The sequence below is a fragment of the Lycium barbarum genome, chromosome 7, assembly GCF_019175385.1.
Source record: "Lycium barbarum isolate Lr01 chromosome 7, ASM1917538v2, whole genome shotgun sequence".
In the NCBI taxonomy this organism is placed as follows: Eukaryota; Viridiplantae; Streptophyta; class Magnoliopsida; order Solanales; family Solanaceae; genus Lycium; species Lycium barbarum.
In genome coordinates, this window is record NC_083343.1 from 21703811 (window position 1) to 21723926 (window position 20116).

The window sequence follows — 20116 nt, forward strand, 5'->3', positions numbered from 1 at the left end:
TTTCCCATCGTTAACCCATTTCTGCTCATGTGGCTCAGATGTGATAAGTGCTGCAGTCCATTGTCTGACTGATTTGTTGTCCTTCCTGTCTCGTTTGTCTAAGAACAGGCTCAGATCAGTAGGAGCCACAAAATCATCACCAAACAGGACCCTGTTGATGGCCTTGGAGGAGATATCAACCAAGGTGTTCCGGATCGTCACATGTTCCAGCATTGGGATCTGATGCCAGGCAAGACTTGGCTTTTTCATCGATCTCAAGATGGACCCATAGGATGCATAGAATTCTCGCACAATATATGGAGCATACTCTCCCGGTTCATGAGTGAATGCATCTAATTTGTATCCTTTGATGGTATCATCCAGCTGTGGGTGAGCGGAAATACCATTGAATATCAACCGCCGTTCTTCAAATATTTTTCTCGACGGCTGCCCATCAGTTTCAGACCCGGCCATCCCTTGGTCATACAACTCCTTTGACCCTTTTACCGAGAACCGCAGCTTCTCTTCATCCAATCTTTTGGTCCTGACGACCAGCTTACGACCTTTAGGTGGCGTACCAGCAATCGGCTCACTACCCGCACTAATCCCTGCTGAGTCACTCTCTGATGGAGTTTGGGTGGCAGCCCCCCTGCTAGATGCTTTCGCGTCGGAATCCCCTTCTTCAGACTGGGAGGCTTCCGACGTAGATTTAGATGGGGTCATAGTTGGGGGCATAGTTGATGTGGTTGCCACTGTGTCTTGGGTGGGAGCCCCCCGGACCTTTGGTGGTGGTATAACCTCGGCGTACTCGGATCCTGAGTGTTCCCCTTCCGAAGTGGACGATTCATCCATCAACCTGGAATCCAAGCGTGCTCTCTTTTCCTTGACTTTGCTGTGGGCCCCCCCTTTTGCTGCTTGTCTTTTCTGACCCATTCCTGAAAAATACATCACATCTCAGTTATCCTGGAATAATCAACCAAAAATAAGAATATATGCCTGTTCACAGTATACATTTTCTGGCTGTGGTCGTAAACGCAAAAGACGGACCGTAAACTAGTTTACGGTCCGTAAATTAGATCGTAAACTGGGGGATTCCTTTAGGGTGTCATTCTGTCCACTAACATGCTTAAATACGGACCGTAAAGTGAAATACGGTCCGTAATGTGAAGTCGTAATTCGCACCACAGACAAACGCATCTTGATTTCACAATTTCATATCATATCTCGGTTTCACGTTGTGTTGGTGCTTAGGCTACTCAGACTTCACCTATTTTTTTCTATCAATATTCAGAATTTCCAAGAGGGAATTTGTGGGCAAACCAAAAACTTCAAATTTTTGAAGTGTGGAATGCCCTCCAACCCTTTTTGGGTGTTATTAACAATTACCTATGCGAATTTAAAGAGATTGAACACCTCTATCCCCTCACTAGATCATTAACCAAGGGAATTAATCACTTAATTTCACCAACCCAGTTTAAACCATCATTTACCACCAAGTTCAAGTTCACAAATAATAAAGAAGGATGGGGAACATGAGTCATACCTTTCAATGATGATTCAAACCACTAGAAACACAGATTTGTAGAGAACCAATGCAATCACACACGAAATTAAACCTAGGGCAGAGTGATAGTTCGAATTCTTGGTGAGATTGAGGGTTGTGTGTGGAGTTTGCGTATTTATGGTGGGTAGAGAAGACGTGAAGATGGAGGGAAGTTAATTAGGGTGATGGTTCATCTGCCTTGGTTTAATTCGTGGAGGTTATATTTAAATTGCTGCGTTATATATATATATTTTTTTTTTGTTCTAAATACGGTCCGTAAATTGATTTACGGCCCGTATTTAGAGATGTTATATCTGGCAGTGCACTGTATTGTCTCATGTTAGTTTACGTTCAGATTTACGGACCGTATTTCACAATACGGTCCGTCCTCCGTGGTCGTAAACCAGCAATGTTCATTATAGTGCTCACTGTTCTGCAACATTGTTCAATACGCCCTGTGGTACGAGCCGTATTGTGAAATACGGTCCGTATACTTCAGGCGTCTTTTGCAATGTTGCAGACTACTAAACTTACCTGCATCTCAGCAGAATTTTGCTGTCACATATTCCTGCACCAAAACAACCATTACCCTATATGTACGAAGAACAACAAAGAAAAAGAAAAATAAACATTCACTTGGGTTGCCTCCCAAGAAGCGCTTGATTTAACGTCGCGGCACGACGGTGGTGACCAATCACTCGTTCTCTTGGTACACCAGCTCATTGTTTGTCCCGAGGTGTTTCAACCTGTAGCGATCAACAATACTATCCTCCGAAACCATTCCGTGGTAGTGCTTCAATCTCTGCCCATTCACCTTAAATGTCCGAGTACCATCTCCGGACTTCAATTCAACCGCGCCATGGGGTGAGGTACCTACCACCTCAAACGGACCAGACCACCTGGATTTGAGTTTACCCGGTAGCAACTTCAGCCGAGAGTTAAACAGTAATACAGAGTCGCCCTTGTAGAACTCTCGCTTCAGAATCTTCTTGTCATGGTATTGCTTCATCCTTTCTTTATAAAGGGCTGCACTCTCATATGCCTGGTATCGAAATTCATCCATCTCATTCAATTGAAACAACCTCAGCTTGGTTGCTTCCTCCCAATCCATGTTCAGCTTCTTTAGCGCCCACATAGCCTTGTGTTCAAGTTCAACCGGCAAGTGACAAGCTTTTCCGAATACAAGCTTGAAGGGTGAAGTCCCAATTGGAGTTTTGAAAGCAGTCTGGTATGCCCATAGAGCGTCATCGAGCTTGCGGGCCCAATCAGTTCTATTGGCATTCACGGTCTTTGCTAGAATACTTTTAATCTCCCTATTGGACACTTCAACCTGTCCACTTGTCTGAGGGTGATAAGGCGTTGCCACCCTATGCTTTACACCATATTTCTCCATCAGTCCCGCAAACGCTTTATTGCAAAAGTGGGATCCACCATCACTGATTATCGCCCTCGGGGTACCAAAACGAGTAAAAATGTTCTTCTTAAGGAATCCCATAACACTCTTGGCCTCATTATTGGGTAAAGCCACTGCCTCAACCCATTTTGACACATAATCCACAGCTACCAAGATGTATTTCATTCCACCAGAACTCACAAAAGGTCCCATAAAGTCGATCCCCCAGCAATCGAACACTTCCACCTCCAAAACAAAATTCATAGGCATCTCTTGTCTTCTGCCTATATTCCCTTGCCTTTGACATTGATCACAGGATCGCACCAACAGATTAGCATCATGAAACATAGTCGGCCAGTAATAGCCGCACTCAAGTACCTTGGCTGCAGTCCGGTTTCCGCTATGATGACCCCCAACAGGAGAGTCATGGCATGCCTTAAGAAATTCCATCACTTCACTTTCTGGAACACAACGCCGAATGATGTTATCAGCACATGTGCGGAACAAATAAGGCTCGTCCCAATAGTACTGCCGAGCATCCCGCAAGAATTTCTTCTTTTGGTAAGTTTTGATATCATCGGGAATTATACCTGTTACCAAATAATTGGCAAAATCAGCATACCATGGTGCTACCTCATTTGACACCGCCAACACCCTTTCGTCTGGAAAAGCATCATCTATATCAAGCTCGTCAATCGGTCTCCCAGCTTCTTCAAGCCGAGAGAGATGGTCAGCCACCTGGTTTTCAGTGCCTTTTCGGTCTTTTACCTCAAAATCGAACTCTTGCAGCAGTAGCACCCATCTAATCAGTCGCGGCTTTGCTTCCTTCTTTGCCATGAGGTATCTCAAGGCTGCATGATCAGTATAAACCACAACTTAGGACCCCAACAAGTAGGCCCGAAATTGTTCGAAAGCAAACACAATGGCAAGCAGTTCTTGCTCTGTCACTGTGTAATTCATCTGTGCAGCATTCAGCGTTCTGCTAGCATAATAGATCGGGTGCATAATTTTATTGTGCCTCTGCCCAAGCACAGCGCCTATTGCGAAACCACTCGCATCACACATCAGTTCGAATGGTAGGGACCAGTCAGGAGCAATAATAATAGGGGCAGTAGTGAGACGCTCTTTTAGCTCCTCGAATGCCTTCTGGCACTTGTCATCAAATACGAATTTAGCCTCTTTTTCAAGAAGCTTGCACATAGGGTTTGCGATCTTGGAGAAATCTTTGATGAAGCGCCTATAGAACCCAGCATGTCCCAAGAAACTGCGGACACCCTTGACTGAGATGGGTGGAGGAAGTTTTGCAATCACATCAATTTTCGCTTGATCGACCTCGATTCCCTTTTCAGAGATTTTGTGACCGAGGACGATTCCTTCCTTCACCATAAAGTGGCATTTCTCCTAGTTCAGCACCAGATTGGTCTCCTCACACCTTCTTAGCACTTGACCCAGATGGCCTAGACAATCTTCAAATGAGTCACCCACCACGGAAAAATCATCCATGAACACCTCCAAGAAATCCTCCACCATGTCGGAGAAGATTGACATCATACACCTCTGAAAGGTGGCTGGTGCATTACACAACCCAAAAGGCATCCGGCTGAATGCAAATGTCCCATAAGGACAAGTGAATGTGGTCTTCTCCTGATCTTCCAGAGAAATGTTTATCTGATTGTAGCCCGAATAACCATCAAGGAAACAATAATAAGAACGCCCTGCTAGTCTATCCAACATCTGATCAATGAAGGGCATAGGGAAGTGGTCCTTGCTCGTGGCTGTGTTGAGCTTGTGATAATCCATGCAAACTCTCCAACCGGTGACAGTTCTGGTCGGGATCAACTCATTCTTAGCATTCGACACAACAGTGATGCCGCCCTTCTTAGGAACACATTGGACCGGACTCACCCATTTACTATCAGCAATAGGGAAAACCACGCCTGCATCTAGCCATTTGATAATCTCTTTCTTGAGAACCTCTTGCATGTTCTCGTTTAGTCGTCTCTGATGCTCTACACTTGGTTTGCTGCCGTCCTCCAATTGAATTTTGTGTTCACAGATCCCAGATGGGATACCTCTAATATCTGCTATGGTCCAACCAATAGCACGCCTATACTCCCTCAATACCTCCAAAAGTTGCACAATCTGCTCCTCAGTCAATGAGGCTGACACAATCACCGGTAATGTGTTGTCGGGACCAAGGAACTCATATCTCAGGTGTGATGGGAGCTGCTTAAGCTCTAACTTAGGTGGCTCAATGATCGAAGGCTTTGCTGGAGGAGTTGTTCTATTTTCCAGATCAAGACTCAGCTTCTTTGGGTGGTATGTGTATGAGCCCAGCCCCACAAGTGAATTAACTGTCTCCTCATAGCCTTCCATATTCTCAGCATCGAAATTCATCAGAATACCAGCCAAAGCCTCACTTAAGCTCTCTTCTTCCATTTTGAACTCCACTGCATCATTAACAACATCCCATGAATCAATGACCGAAATACTCTCGTAAGCACTTGGTAACTTCATCCCTTTGCTAGCCTGAAAAGTCACTTCTTCATTGTTGATTCGGAATTTTGTTTCATTTTTCTCAGAATCCATCAAGGCCCTACCTGTAGCAAGGAAAGGTCTCCCCAGAATGATAGGAATGTCCCGATCAACAGCACAGTCAAGAATCACGAAATCAGCGGGCAACATAAAATCACCAACCCGCACAATGACATCATCCACCACCCCGACAGGTCTTTTGATAGACCTATCAGCCATTTGCAGTCTCATCGTAGTCGGTCTTGGCATCCCCAAACCTGATTGTTTATAAATAGCAAGGGGCATCAAATTTATACTCGCCCCATTATCACACAAAGCGCGAGCAAAATCATGGTGCCCAATAGAACAAGGAATGGTGAACGCTCCAGGATCTCCCTTTTTCTGAACAAGTGTGGTTGAGATGATGGAGCTCACCGTGTGAGTCAAACTCACGGTTTCATGTTGAACCGTCTTCTTCTTGGTCAGCATATCCTTCAAGTATTTTGCAAAACCCGGCATTTCCTTGACAGCTTCCAAGAAGGGAAAATTTAGAGACAACTGCTTCAGCTGATCATAAAACTTCTCGAACTTAGCATCTTCTTTCTTCTTTACCAACCTTTGAGAGAAGGGAGGTTTAGATTTGAATAGCTGCGTCAAAGGGCGTAGAGCCCCTTTTACAGCCTGCTTACTCGTGTCATCAGCTTCTCTCACCATCTCTGGAATCTTAGCAACCTTTTTGTCAGTAGGCCTCTCATCAGCAATGATGGGTGTGTCGGACTGCACCTCATCCTCTTCATCTATTTGCTCAAGATCAATCATCTTCTCAGCAGCCCCCTGGACTTGTTTACCACTCCTAGTAGTGATGGCAAATGCACGGTCTATACCGCCTCCCCCATTCCTAGGATTTGGAATAGTGTCACTCGGAAGTCCTCCCTTTTTAGGAGGGTGCTGCTCTCTAGAAATGTCCCTCATCTGCAACGCAAGCTTCTGAATAGCTGCTGTATGGGACCCCACTGTTTCTGTCAGCCCAGATAAAGTTCTGTCAGACTTAGCTTGGTTTGCCAAAATCTGCTCAAGCATTGCTTCAACCTTCGAACTACCTTGCTCTGAAGACTCACCTTTAGGTGGTATATAAGGATTTGTACTCTTGTTCCCAAAATTGTTGCTGTTGTTATAGCTCCTGTGATTTCCACCACCAAAATTATTGTTGTAGTTGCCAGAATTGTTGTAAGCACCTTGGCCTTGGCCTTGGCCTTGCTGTGGTCTCCATTGATTTTGACTCTGATAGCCACCTTGGTAATTCTGTCTTTGGTAACCCCCTTGAGGGTTGTTAACATAGTTGGCATCTTCAACCTGCCTAGATGGCCCCTCAAGGAGCGTACCATCTTGAGCATGGTACATCCCTTGCGGCAAGACTGTATTATCTTCACAAACATTTACCTTTTTGATTTGTGATTCATCAAACTTCTTTGTCAGCAAGGCAATATTTGTTGCAAGTGCTGCTAATGTTTGCTGGGTATCTTGATTTTCCCTCACCATATTCTGGATCATGGCACTACCATATGGTACCATATCAGCATTGTTTGAGTGCCAAGCCTGATTATGAGTTGTCAGCTTGTTAAGTATGGTGGTTATTTGTCGAAAGGTCTTGTTCATAAAACAACCATCAGCTGCATTATTAGCCACTGACTGTGACACTGGGTCTAACCCTCGATAGAACTTCTCCATCAATATATGGTCCAGAAAACCATGATTCGGGCTGTCCTGCAAATACTCCTTGAATCTCTCCCATGCTTCATATAGCTGTTCCCCCGGTCGCTGCTTAAATTCATATATCTTATCACGAATTTCAGCTCTTTTGCTAGGGGGATACCACTTTGTGAGAAAAGCAGTTGTCATTTCTGCCCATGAAGTAATAGAATTCCGGGGCAGCTTCTCAAACCATGTTCTTGCTTCTCCCGCTAGGGAATATTTGAATAACCTCAACCTAATAGCATCTTGTGAAACATTGTTCTGGATGTGATTAGCACACACATCCACAAAATTCTTCAAATGACGATGGGGGTCATTCTCAGTAGAGTTCCGAAAGTATCCCTCGAGTTTCAACAACTGGTATAGAGAGGAGTCAATTTTCACAGTAGCAGCTCCAAATCGAGGCTGAACAATAGGAGATGCATAGTCCTTCTCCGGAACAAATTCAGCGAAAATATTTTCATCGACTGGTTCATTCGCCTGATTGTTCACCACATTTCCTTGGTTGTCAGCTCGTTGATTTTGCTGATGTCGATTCATGTTCACCTTATTTACACAAAGTAGCAAACAAGGTGGGATGGAATAAGCAAAAGACATTAATCAAAGCAAACACTATTTAGTAATTTCAAAACCGTATTCCCCGGCGACGGCGCCAAAATTTGATACGCTCAAATTACACCTCTTAATGGTGTAATGCGGACGTTGTCAAATATAGTAACCCAACAAGGTTGGGGTCGAATCCCACAGGGAATATGGTGTGAAAAGATTACTAAAGTCGTAGATGCTAAGTTCTGGGTCTAATGTCTTAATCCGATAATGTTGGTAAAAGTTGATCTTTTCTATAACTAATTTCTAACTATTTCTTTGGTGGAAATTTATGGTAAAAGAAACTAAGGTTGTGTCCCCGTTAGATAGGGTGTATGCTATGGGTATTGATTTTGATATACTTCTAATGGATCATTCTATGAATGCACTTAATCACTATGTGAATCTCTACTATTTCCCAATAAATAAAGATTATATCTTTCTATGATTTTTCCAAATATAAGAAAGTAACTATGAAGAACGATTAATCATGCCAAGTAAATTCATCTTATTCCTGAGTGAATTTATTAAACAAAGGTTAAAGCTTTGAGTTCTTGTTAATTATTCTTACCAACCCTAATTATTTTTCCAAATAAATTTAGGGTTTATGGCTTTAACTAATGTTTGCAACCATTAATTATGAATGAAGAATGAAGAATAACTAAACCCTAAAAATCCATTATGTGTATATCATTCACAATACCCAATTTACAAAACACCCATCATTAGGTTCACAACCCTAGTAAGGGAATTTAGCTACTCATAACAAAGAGCAAGAAATACGAAATTGGAGAATTCATAATAGCTTACTTTGAAATGAAAAAGGATTGAGAATACTTGAATTGATGTTTTAATCTTCACAAGCTAGAGAGTATGTAATGTTCTATCTCAAGAAACATAAAAATACTCAATACCCTAGTTAGAAACCCTAAAAAGACTATTTATAAGGTTTGGGAAATACACAAGTTACAGATTTTACACTTTAGTCCCATCATGATAAAATACGGTCCGTAAATCACTTTACGGACCGTAAAAAATGGTTTACGCCCAAGTTGGCTGCTCAGCTGTGCAACTTCCCCTTTTTAAATACGGACCGTAAACTGGACCGTAAACTGGTTTACGGTCCGTAAACTGCATGGTCATATTTCAACATCCTCTGCTTCCACTTTCTGCCAGATGCTCAGCTGGTTAAATACGTGATGGAATACGGACCGTAAACTGAAATACGGTCCGTAAACCTAGCTCGTAAACCACCATCTTCTCAGTTTGACTTTCTGGTTCTGTTATCCTTAAACGCGGCCATGGAATACGGCCCGTATTGTGGAATACGGTCCGTAAACTTCAATTTACGACCATGATCTGCACTTCAAATGTGATCTTGCCAAATCTGTTCCTTTTCCTGAAAACACTAAAAACCACGTAAAATCACATAGGCTTGATTAAAAACAAGTAAAACTTAGAGTTAAAAAGCATCAATTGTGGCGTAAAATCACGCCACATCAACGCTCGCATGAAGTATTCTCTTGATCCATTTTAATTCCTTTTCATACCTGCTTTGTGGTATGCTTATCTTTAATTCGTTTCTACTCCCTCTTAATGCATTCTTGATGTGTCACTACGTCTCGAATTTTGGCCTCTTTAAGCTAACACCTTTCTTTCTTTGGAATTTTGACAATGCCATACCTCATTTCAAGACTAGATCTGCTCTTCCCCCCTTTTTAAGGGTGTTCTTATACACTAGTAACTCCCGAGTATCAGTGGTTATCGGCCAACCCTAATGATCCTCCAACTCTTTTGGTCTCTTATAATACCAAAATTCCCTCATTGTATAGCTTGACTTATTTTCCTCTTTGCTAATCGAGGGCTTTGCATTTAAACAAAGTGCTTATGCATTATAGATCCATTCTCACTGCCTTCTTTAAGGCCCTTCTACTTCTACCTTTTATGACTGAACATTTCCCGAATCAACGGGTTAATGGGGACATTGGAATCCATCAAAACATTTTACGGAGCGTTTGGTCACAGTTTGCTCTTTTTATCCCTCGTCTTCCTCCACGACTATTATCACTGAAATTCTTCTTACTTTGAGTTTCCGGTTTCACTTTACGTCTACAATATATCAATGAGAGTTAATATGCTACACTCTTCCCCTTCCACCATCAATCCTTTTATTCACTTAGCTCACTTATCCGAAATTTTCCTTGACTACTTATTTGCATCCCACCTATGCGTTGTAGTTCTTCCAGTGTTCTGCCACTTCTTGTTCGTGTCGTGAAATCCTTGCAAATATACTCTCTTCTTTATTCTCCTTCCTGCCGCTAAGGCTAGTCCGTACTTATGAATATTTCCCATACATCCTTCTATTTCCTTTATAATTGAATTTCGGTATTCCTTATCCTCATCCCATGTCATTGATGTACTACCTCCCGGTTAGCTTTGTTAGTTCATTATCCTTTTGCTTGTCCTTGGTGATTGCTCAATTTTTTGTTTCTTCCCTTCTTCTTCTCTCCTCTCCTGACCAGCCCATTAGTGTACCTTTCTTACTTTAATCCTCAAACCTTCCTTGAGTTCCTTCCTCCCCGAGCGCCCTTCTCCACTTGTTATTTTATAGTATCGACCCTGAAGTTCATGAAATATTCCTTTAAACGTGCAAATCTGTTCTATTCTTAAATCATCTTTTAGGAAAGCTTCTCCGTTTCCGAGGCAACCGTGTCAGTATGACTACATATTTATCCCTTGCTATACCTCTTGAGAGCTGGAAATCTCCTAATATCGCTACAAGGCCTGATCATTCTCTCTCTTACATCACATCCCTATTTGTGGTTACTATCCTTTAGTCCCACTTATCGAAGTCTGTTATCTGACCCCACACATTCATCTTTTGTTCCTTATACTTTTTTCTTTGCTCTAGACATTCTAATCTTTTACTTCCTATATACTCACTTTCTTCCTTTCCCTGATGTTATTGTATTAGGACTTTCCAACTCTAACTTGTAGTGAAAATAACATCATCTTACCTTGTAACATTTGTCACTTGAACTTTACTACCCTGTTCGACTAATGCCTTCAGTATATAACAACGTCGGTTGCTGGGACACACATACCAGTTGGCGCAGCCACATATGAGATGTCATACACATACATATATATGTTTACTAACTCCTCGCTTACAAAATATTTCCAAATACTATTCGAACTCATCCTAACTCTAGAGCTGTGATACACCTTCTTTCTCTTTGCCAGTCTAGTCCGCCTCATCCTTCACGACCTTTTAGAGTTTCCAACTACTCCGCATATTCTAATTTCCCTTAGGCTACTCTAGCTTCTCATCTGTCTCTTATGTCTAAATTTGTAGGACTCTTAATACACTTACCAGGGGGGTCACCCATCCTAGTATTACTCTTACCGCAGCACGCTTAACCTTGGAGTGCTAATGGGATCCGGTGTGCTAGTACTGGTACGATCGCATCCACCCTACTGCATGACCTTTATCGCATGACCTAGAACAAGTTGAAGTTCTAACGGATCTCAATAAATTCTCGTAATGCATCTCCCTCCGGATTAGAAAGGATCTCTTACTCTTCCGACTAAGCAAATGCTATTTTGGCCTTTGAAATCCTCAATAATCACCTTCAATCTGCTTGTATGACTACTTGTCATCCTAAATTCCAAGATTCCCAATGGCAGCGAAAACATCTTAATCATAGTTACTTATAAATACTTTGGTTATTAGTTCCTTTAGCATTTCCGCTCGTCACTATTAAGTAATAACCTACAGTAAATGCACACACATAAGAGATGTCAATAAAAGACTCATATATTTGTAGCCGATCGGTCCTTAGCCTGATCTGGTGGGCTATAAAGTGAAGTGTGCTCTTCATCATTGTCTTCCCACCGTCTGCTAGTCTGGCCTTCGTCATCTCCCCCATCCGAATTAGAAGGATACGGATAATCCGGCAGCTCCTGGTTTACTGACTGCCAGGATAGAGGGCTAGAGTAATCAGTAACACTCACCGGGGTAGCTGCTCTGACGTAGTGCTCTACCATAGGAGCAGATGGTACGGCCTCGGGAATCTCCTCCTCCGGTGTTCCATACGAACCCTCAGATGGGTCCGTGTCATAACTGTCCTCTGAGGGGTCTTTCTTCCTGGAAGTCAAAAACTCTAGAGGAATCATCGCGGGGTCATCAGAGGGATCGATCTCAATGGAATAGGTGAGGATCCTTTTTCTCGATCCCAGAGTCTGTGATCCTGAATCTACTCTGGGGGCCTTCTTAGCACCCCCATTGTCCAAGGCGGATCTCTTCATCTTTTGTTAGTCTGCACTTACCTACAGGAAAAAGGGGCAGAAGCGACCTTTCCTAGATTCTGGCTCTATCGCACGATCTAAGATAGAAAGAAAGGTCAATGATTCCTAAATGCCTTGCAGCCACCTGTTTATAAGTGTGGCTGGCTTCACGCCCATAAACAGGACTCTATCAGACACGGTTTGTAGACAATCCCTAGGACGAACTGCTCTAATACAACTTTTGTCACGACCCAAACCGATGAACCGTGACGAGTACCCGACCACAACTGATCGAGCACCCCTAAACTCCCCTCTGCTCTATACTAGATAACCTGGTGGCCCATCTTTAACTGATGTCTAAGCGATACCGTCTGCTATTTCATATAATGAGCTCTACCACAAATCTTATAAATCATGTCTGATAGGTAACAGGACTGCACGGCGTTCTAACTATACACAACTGTCTACAAACCTCTATGGAGTATAACTTTAAAAAAGACTGGACAAGGCCCTGTCATACCCATATATGTACAAATGAAAATAGGATACCAAAGAGCTGAAGCTCCGGTCCAAGTGGAGCTCGCTGGTAGAGACTGGGAGAGATCCTACAGGTCTGGCTCACTCGGCTGGCTACCCGAACCTGCGGGTATGAACACAGCATCCACAAGAAAGGACGTCAGTACGAATAATGTACTGAGTATGTAAGGCATGAATAATAATATAGTAAGAGATATCGAACATGAAAAATAACATCATGAGAAATATAGAGCATAACATGAGATAAGGAAATAACCGATACATATGATTGCCTTTTAAAGCGGATACCATGCATACTTAGCTTTTCATAAAATCTTTCTTATACATATGTATCATAATAGGACTGCGGAACATGAAACCCAATCCATTTAACCATATATCCCACGTCCGGGATGATGTCATAATATACCAACTGATCAGGTGGTTATGGGTATATAACGCCTCACCTTTTCCCATAACCCCATATATATATATATATATATATATATATATATATATAGAGATATATATATATATATAATATAACATAAGCAGCATGCATGAGAGCCTAAAGAAAGCCATAACTCTATTGGAGTGACGTAAGGTCGGTAACCTCCAATTTATATTATGGAACATTCATCATCGCTACATCTCACCTCGAAGGAACGAATAACATGAGATGAGATCAACAACAATGAATAAGATTGAGCAATCAAGAAATAACTCAACATTCTCATATCATCATTGAAATCATAATTTGAGACTTTTAAACATAAAATAATCATCATCGTAACCATCATAGAAACATTCTCATCTTTAACATCATAAGAAGCTTTAAGAGTCATAAACTTCTAGATTTTGGAAACAAGGTGGTTATGGAAACATTTATGGGATCATAACATAGCAATCATGCCTTTGAAAGAAAGGAACTAGCCTTAACATACCTGAAAATTCACGTCTCAGCTCTTCCACCTATTTCCGATCACGCAATCAACATATAAGACCATTAATGCTATAATAGGTCCATTTTTATATACTTATCCTGAGCCTCCAAATAAATCTTTCTAGAATCTGCTAAAATTTTGGCAGCATCTCCTTTGTTTATATGCCTAGCCTAAAATCGTAATTCAGCAACCAACAACAACAACATCAATACCAACATTAACAACATCACTTTTAACACCAACATGTGCCATAAAACAGCCCACATGCTGTTTTCCAACTTCCATAACTAACCAACTTACTATACAATTGTTTAACGACTTTTGTCTATGAGAATAAATCGGTATTAACGTAAATAGAAAGAGATTCATATCTTATTCTTGTTAAAACAGCAATATCTTCGATATCCACTTGAATCCACGCTAAAATACACTACAAAACAATACTAGAATCACAACCATGCGCTATCCGGGCCTTGATTAACTCTTCGCCACTTGAAAATCACTCAAACCCTCAACTTTTTTATGACAAAATTGCCCTTTATGGTGTTGAGCTCCCAATCTGAATTTTGGTGGGAAACAATGGGGTTTTTCCCCTTTTATAAGGTTCAAATTCGGGTCGGGTCAGTAAAGCAGTACTGTAGCAGTTCGGTTACTGTAGCAGTTACTGTAGTATGCATTTCTGCTTTGTCAGCCTAACTTATAACACCTTTAATTCTCTACTCCGATGTCCTATCAATGAGCGGTTTATTATGTTAGAAACTAGACTCGACGAACTTTATTTTAGGCTTTTGAAACACCTTAAAACACTTTATATGCTAAGAGATATTCTTCCCTCAAGTTGGACCAAAATTTTCACACGAAACTTTACCCATCCTTATACATCCTTCACTCATTAAATATACTTAATAATGCTTGCTCCTTATATTCCAAAGTGGTTTTACTTAACCATAACTCAACGTACGTATGATTCAAATTTGATAAGTGCTTCTTCGAAGATACGGGGTGTAACATATTGGCTTGTTTATTCTATTGATTTTATGAAATATGCATGATACTAATCTTAGTCGGCCTATGATATTTACCGGTACATAGTATTTGTACTGATGTTACCTTGTTGTATTCTTTTGAGTGCAGATTGTGATACAGAGATCGCTACTCGTCCTCACATCTAGCGTGGAGGATATTTGCTGACAAATTTTGGGGTGAGCTTCTTCCCATGCCAGGCCGCCCGAAGATCTTCTTCTTATGATGCCTTTTCTTATTCCAGACACTATGGATATTTATTAGTCATATTTCAGTTCTTAGACATGTTTTAGATTAGAGTCCTATACGCTGACTTTCGGATTTTGTAATAGTTAGAACTTCCGCACTTATTGCAGTATTTTATGGCATGACTTATTTTGTTCATTTAATGTTTGAATGAGTAATAACTGATTGGCTTGGTTAATATAAAACCGAATATGAATGGATAGATGTTTCGTATATTGGTTCGCCCACTAGAATTTAGTTGGGTGCCAGTCATGGCAGGTTGGGTCGTGACAGGAAAGGTATTTCAAAGATCTACAACATTCATGTTTTAAGTTTTCTCAAATTCACAATGGATTTTCACAAAATCTGGCTGAAAGATAGACATATCGAAAACTTAGCCGATTCTATCGAATTTTGAGCGCTTTACTATTAGATGCTTACAACGACCATATCTCCCTGCTCCAATCTCTGATTGGCCAGGTCCTTATATGGTTGGAAAGGTATTTCTACATAATACTACTTTTATTAAGGGTACTTTCTCAAATTCTGAACTAATCAAAGGGTTACAGCTGCCTGAATTAGGCCTATCAACCATTTTCACAAAACATTCTAACCTTAGTTTTTCCACTAAAACTCAAAAGATACGAGTCTAACCTTAATTTTGAGCTATAGGGTGTAACAGTAATCTCTTAAATGACTCCTTGTCTCTGAACTAGCTTCATGCTTTTTTTTTATTCGATTAATTAACAGAGTTTGTCTTGTAATGATTTTAAGATCCTACTTTGATGGGGAACTTACACTTAGGCTGATGTATCAGTATTATGTCTGACATTCAAGTTAATACACTAGATCGAAAATGCCAAAAAGTATATAACTTCTACTTAATGTTTGTGGTCATGTTTTTTATCGAGAATTCCTCCTAGTCGATGGAAGATGCATAACTGATCTTTTACTTCATGACAGCTGAGGATGAAAGGGATAAACTATTGTTGGCCACCAAAAGGATCAGAAGGTCTTCAAGCACAGACTTTGTGGTATCATTGGTTGCAGATGATTTTTCTCGAGCTAGCAATACATATGTGGGGAAACTAAGGCAAGTTATATCAAATTTCCAATTATTTTTCCTTCATTCACTTCTTTGTGGCCCTTCAAAATAGTAGGAAGCAAAGATAAAGCCTCTACTTACCTTTATTTACTTTAATAATGTTTGAAAACGATATGACCAGGTCTAACTTTCTTGCGACCAAGTTTTCCACATATGACAGCCAACCTCCAAGTGATGCAGCCATTCAACAACCTGGTCCCCATATCCTATGAACTAAATGTTAACCGTGTAAGGGGACCTTGGAGATTTCATTGTGCCAGGCACTCTATTCCCTTGTCTTCAATACAGGTGGGAGGTAGTGCTCCAACACCTAAATCATTTCCGCAATTTTTTGATGACAAGTCATTTTCTGCACCACTCCCAAAAGCAAAGCAGTTAGCTGTAGATATCAGCCCGTCTGGCTTTTCAAAGTCAACAGTGATAGTGACTTCTCAAGAGCTGCTTGTGCTAAAAACAAGGCTCCTAGGTGGCATGAACAATTTCAGTGTTGGTGCTTAAATTTTGAAGGTCGGGTTACAATGGCTTCTGTGAAAAGTTTTCAGATACTGGCAGAAGTTGATCCATCTCACAATGTACCAGTGGCAAAACAAGAAAACATTCTACAGTTTGGTAGAATTGGAAAAGACATGTTCATCATGGACTACCGCTACCCACTCTCTGCTTTACAAGCTTTTGCTAATTGCTTGAGCAGCTTTGACACGAAATCGGCCTGTGAATGAGTTCATGAAGATTGCAAATCATGATAAACTCCCTTTCTTATATTTGGTCGCTTCGTAATGTTTTAAATTCATGTTCATTCTCAATTAATGTTCTCAATTTTACTCTCTCCTTGAAGTAAATTTATCATTTAACAATTAAATTTAACTTTTGGCCACTTATATTTAGAAAATAAATTTCATTGATCTATAGACCCAGTCTCATGCGAAGAAGTTGATTTTTGACTCATACAATTCTCTTACTACAACATTTGCATCTTTTTTTGCTTCATTTGCTACAAGTCTAGAACATTTGAAAATTACAACATGGGTCAAGATGTTTAAATTTGAAAGCTTTGTTCCTTTTTTGTCTCTTATGACATTTGGTCTGTAATGAAATACATGTACTGTTTGCATGAATTTTTCGTTTGAAAGGCTTTTGACCTATGTTGTTGAACATGGCTGAGCTCATCAAAATGTGTTTTTATCAATAGACTTGCTTTCATAATATGACTTTACCAACTAAAGAGTAAAATCAGTTGTCTCTGTGAAAATGCACTTGAATGGAGTCATAAACAACAATAAACTGAAAAATTGAAGATATTTCCCAATAGAATTGAAGAGCATAAGCTGGAAATGCAACTAACTACACTTGAAAAAGAGTGAGCTTATTAAGAGATAAGAAATTTATTTTGGAACATATTTATACATAGCCTTATAGGCATGCAATCACATTCTGCTCTAAGTATGGCGTAAAAAAATTAAAGGCATAATACATAAACATGCCCTCAAACTTGGCCTCAGCTGGCAAGTATGCTCTCCGATTTTGGGTTTTGCACAAGCGGGCACCTCAACTTATATAAAGTTGAACACGTAAACAAAAATGCTGACGTGTGACAAGATATCGAAAAGTTCAATGTTGATAGAGTTTAAGATTTGTGCATTATCAGTGAACAAAATATTTTACACCATCAGGTAAAATTAATAATTACCACCATAACTTATATAACTAAAATTTAGGAAAAAATATTAAAAGTAGAATCCTAATTGTACTATAACAAAATTTCATACTATTTCCTTTTAAAACATAAAAGAAATATATCTTTTCCATGTTTCTCGATATCAACAAAATGTAATTAGTGAAGAACTTCACGCCTCACATTTTAATTAATTCTTCCATGCTTCAAATTGTTGATCTTGGGGAACTTCTTCTCCACAAAGAGTTTACTATCACTTTTTTTTTTTTTTTTTTTTTTTTTTTTTTTTTTTTTTTGTGACTACTTGCAGAGGAATTTCAGTTTTTCCTTTTTCTAAGTTAAGAAGCATCCAAAATTGTTAACATCACATAAAATTCTGCATTATAATATTAAAGTGAAATTATGTGTGCTTCAATCACATTAAGGACAGAAGGATACGGGTTAGAAAGCCAATCAAAGAATTATAACATGGAGGGAAAGTTTTGGAAGAGAAACCTCATCAGATGGTGCGATTCAGCGGAATAGATGAGGGCAGGAAGTTTTTAAATGTTAGAAAAGAGGATAACACAACTACAAAACCAGGAGGAAAAAAAGGAACTTGGAAAAAAATTTGTAACCTACAATAGCAGGTCAATTTTACCTGAGAGTGTAAAATATTTGATACACTGATAGTGCACAAAATTTAAACTCATAATCATAATGATCCGAGTTGGAGCTCATCCTCAATACCATCGGGTGTCAACGTCTAATTTCATGAAGATGGACACTTTGGGGGGCAATTCAAGGAGCTTATGGAATCTCTTGAGAATTCAAAGGAAATCAAGTGCACATGTTCAAGCTATACACTTCTTGATCAATAAGATAGAGCTCTTGAGAATGATGGAAGGTCAACGTCTGACAGCCTTCAAGATATGGGAGATAGCTTGGATAGAAGAGTCCAAGACCGCTACAGTTCAAGAAGAGTCAATCCTTGATAATGGCTATAGCTTAAATGAGGCTAGTTGTTGCAAAATCCAAATGTGGCTAGTAGTTCAATAATTGAGGCTAGGACATGTAAAGACAAAAACTATAAACACGTGCCTTAGTCAATTTTTCATTCCTTAGGTTTGAGTGCCTTAGTCCATTTTTCATTCCTTAGGTTTGAGGTTGATGAATTCCTTATGAGTGTAATTTCTCCCTTATGGAGCTTAGGTTAATGTTTAGTCAATAGTGGGTGGATTCCTTAACTCTTAGTTTTGGACCTCTCTTAGATTAGATTTTCATGTACGAGTTCAGGTTTCCCTTCCTCCATGGATTGATTCATATACTTGTTTGTTGATTTATAGGTGTTGGTAGCCAATCCAGTGTTGATTAATCACAACAATTAGTTGATTAAATCCATTCTTTCTTCTATCTCATCTCCTATTTCTTCTATCTCATCTATCAATTTATCCTACCTTCAATTTTTGTGTATTTGATTGTTGTTTTTCATACTCTCCTAGTTAGGATCGTATCAACGTGACACTGACATGACACATAAATTTTGGAGGTGTCTAGATGTTTATTTTGTAAGTTGGACTGTTCAACTGACAAAGTGGAGACAAGATGAGGTGCCTACTTGTGTATACCTAAAATTGAAGGGCATACTTGCCAGCTGAGGTCAAGTTTGAGGGCTTGTTTTTTATATTATGCAAAAACTAAAACAAGATAAATGGTGCTCATGGGTTTTATGTTTGAGATGAAGGAGTAAAAGAACCTTGTGAAGATTCCTATGATGAAGATGAAAGTCATGAAGATTTTCATACTACACACCATGGATGTGGGGATGACTTGAGGTATAATTCTTTCTCACACATACATTATGAATCATTTGATGAATTTCCTCATGGAACGGGAAGTTTTAATGAACTTGAAGCTTGTGCTTACATGCCTTGTGATGAATATGTCTGTGAAGATAGAGAGTTTGAAAATGTTATTTGTGAAGAATCTTCTTGTGGATATTCGCGTGCATTATTATTGTCATGACCCAATTTTGACCTAAGTCGTGCGGGCACTTACCTTCCCACCTTGGTAAGTGAACCCTCAACCCAACAAGGAGTAAATACATAAATTAATGAAATTAAGCAACGGAAGGGAATAAATACGTAAGTCTCACGATATATATATATATATATATATATATATATATATATATATATATATATAGTAAAATAGTGTGGAATAGTAGCAACACCCCCAGGGTCTGATTTGAATAATTCAAGAACAATAAAAGGGGAATAATACAATCTAGAATACTAATACATAAAGTATCTATGTCTCTGGATAAAATAGGACATAAAGGTAGGAAGTCTTCAAGGCGGCAGACGACTATGCTCACCCTGGAGACATTGAAGCAACGATCAGTCACGCATCACGAAAGTGGATCCGACCTGATACTCTGCATTCATAAAAGAATGCAGCAAATGCAGGTTAGTACAAACAACAGTACTGGTAGGCATCATCGGTCAACTAAGCCTAGTTAACACAATTCAAATAATAAAGTAGACAAGCAAATAAACCAACAAGTCTATGACAATACAATTAATTCCAAATATCCATC

At 39.9% G+C, this 20116-nt stretch overlaps 1 non-coding gene and 1 pseudogene across 1 annotated transcript; both read left to right on the forward strand.

The window, feature by feature from the left end:
* The window catches only part of LOC132601377 (tubby-like F-box protein 5), a 64260-nt pseudogene extending 47529 nt beyond the window's left edge, over positions 1 to 16731 (forward strand).
* On the forward strand, positions 7174 to 7279 carry LOC132604721 (small nucleolar RNA R71). The gene has a single exon (XR_009568824.1). It is a non-coding gene; the product is annotated as a small nucleolar RNA R71 (small nucleolar RNA).
* Positions 16732 to 20116: the final 3385 nt, after the last annotated feature.